At 45.4% G+C, this 1,960-nt stretch overlaps 1 protein-coding gene across 2 annotated transcripts in view; it reads left to right on the top strand.

Annotated features, from left to right (window-relative positions):
- The window catches only part of SLC1A6 (solute carrier family 1 (high affinity aspartate/glutamate transporter), member 6), a 36,575-nt gene that overhangs the window by 575 nt on the left and 34,040 nt on the right, over positions 1-1,960 (top strand). Inside the window, exons 1-2 of one of the 2 annotated variants that reach the window (XM_011980570.1) lie at positions 274-429; positions 764-1,805. The gene's annotated coding sequence lies outside the window, so the exon portion shown is untranslated. Of the gene's footprint in view, positions 1-273; positions 430-763; positions 1,806-1,960 lie in introns of those variants that run through there. The other variant, XM_011980568.1, reaches the window with a different exon arrangement.

The raw sequence follows: 1,960 nt of genomic DNA, 5'->3' as shown, positions 1-1,960 counted from the left end.
GGAGCTGCATTTCTGAAGGTGTGTGTGGGTGTGTGTGTGGTTGTATGTCTGAAGAGTTTGCGTGTGACTGTCTGTCTGGGGTTGTGGATATGTCAATTGCATACAAGAGGTTTTCGAGGTTATGTGTGCCTGTGTGTGTCTGAGTGTGTGTGATGTACGTGGTTTCCATCCCATCTCTCTCTCCCCTCACTCACTCCTCTGGCTAGCACAGCATTGACATAAAATGTATAGAAAGCATTTTCAGTTTGCTCACTGTAGCTTGCTTTAGTTTTAGGGATGTAAGAGGCTCCAAGAGGTAGCCGACACATCTCGTCATATCGAAGTGTCTGGAGGTTGGGAGAACCGAGTGGGAAAGACCCATCCTCACCCCTCACCCTGTAGAGACTGGGGACACTAGAAGGGACATTTTCTGAGCAGGAAACCCAAGAGGTAAGTCCAAAAGAAAGCCTAGATCCAGGAAAGCCTAGAAAAGAGGGAGCCCAGGGTGGGGAAGAAGAGAGAGACCCCGAGAGGCCCAAGTGGAGGTTAAGATCACATTTCAAGTCAAACATTTTTAAAAACTAATATTATTATTAATTTGACAATCACAATGGTATAAACTTATAAGTGACGCAGACAAGAGAAAAATTGATAGTAAGACATTCTCACACTGTAGCATTTTATTCTTAATTTTGTGTGAGTTAGGTTTCTGCTTTTTATCAACCACAGTTGACAACTATATTATAGTCATCAGGTGCTAAGGTGCTGTTTTCTTTTCTTTTAGACAGGGTTTTATGCTGTTATCCAAGTTGGAGTGCAGTGGTGTGATCATAGCTCATTGCAGCCTCAAACTTCCGGGTTCAAGCGATCCTCTTGCTTTAGCCTCTTGAGTAGCTAGGACTACAGGCACGGGCCACTATGCCTGGCTAATTTTTAATTTTTTAAAAAGAGATAGGATCTGGCTATGTTGCCCAGGCTGGCCATGAACTCCTGGGGTCAAGCAGTCCTCCAAACTTCACTTCTCAAACTGTTGGGATTGCAGGCATGAGCCACTGCGTCTGGCCCACAGATGCTAAGTGTTGTCTGCTCTTCTCCAGGGGTCAGCAAATTTTTTTCAGCAAATGGCCCGAGAGTAAATATTTGGAGCTTTGTGGCCCATACAATCTGTCCCAACAACTCAGCTTAGGCATTGTAGCTTGAAAGCAGCTGTAGACAATAGGTAATGAATGAGTGTGGCTGTGTGCCAATAAAACTTTATTTACAAAAACAAGCAGTAGGCTGAATTTGAATTTGACTAGCAGACCATAGTTTCTCAATATCGTACTATGGCTTGTAAGGAAGAGAAAAGAACCGGACAAAACCCTAGCCTCTGGAGTTTTCCTGACTGTTCAGATCTTAGCTGAATGATCTCTCTTGGTATCCACAGGCAACTTCCTGCTGTGGTTTAGGGACTGGAAACATAATATCCCAGAGGAGAGGGAAGGATTGTACATTCCCTATGTAGTCTGTGGTTCACTCCTTGTGATTTTTTTTTTTTTTTTTTTTTTTCACAGCAAGGTGAGAAGCAGCATTGTGGTTTCAGGAGATGGATCCATTTGGAGCAGGATCCTAAGTGGGGCTTGGCATTCGGTATTTGGATTAGATCTAGAGGACACAGGGTCTGGAAAACCAGGGCAGATGTCCCATCCCTTGGATATGGTGGGGAGTGGGGGAGGGCAATGAAGATCTCAGAAAAACCAGTGGTAGCAAAACAAAAAGCCAGGCATCTACGTACTGGTAAAACAGAGACCTCCAAGAAACTCTCAGCTGGACCTGGTTGAATTCAGGTACTGGGGATGAGGCTGGGGTGGGGGTGAGAAAATATATCAGGGAGCCTTGATCCCTTAGGAAGTAGATGGGGAAGCTGCCGGGCGCTGTGGCTCATGCCTGTAATCCCAGCACTTTGGGAAGCCGAGGCAGGTGGATCACCTGAGGTCAGGAG

Source organism: Mandrillus leucophaeus, unplaced genomic scaffold (assembly GCF_000951045.1).
Source record: "Mandrillus leucophaeus isolate KB7577 unplaced genomic scaffold, Mleu.le_1.0 Scaffold215, whole genome shotgun sequence".
Lineage (NCBI taxonomy): Eukaryota > Metazoa > Chordata > Mammalia > Primates > Cercopithecidae > Mandrillus > Mandrillus leucophaeus.
The sequence above is the reverse complement of the archived record's forward strand: the minus strand, read 5'-3'. Positions and strand labels throughout refer to the sequence as shown.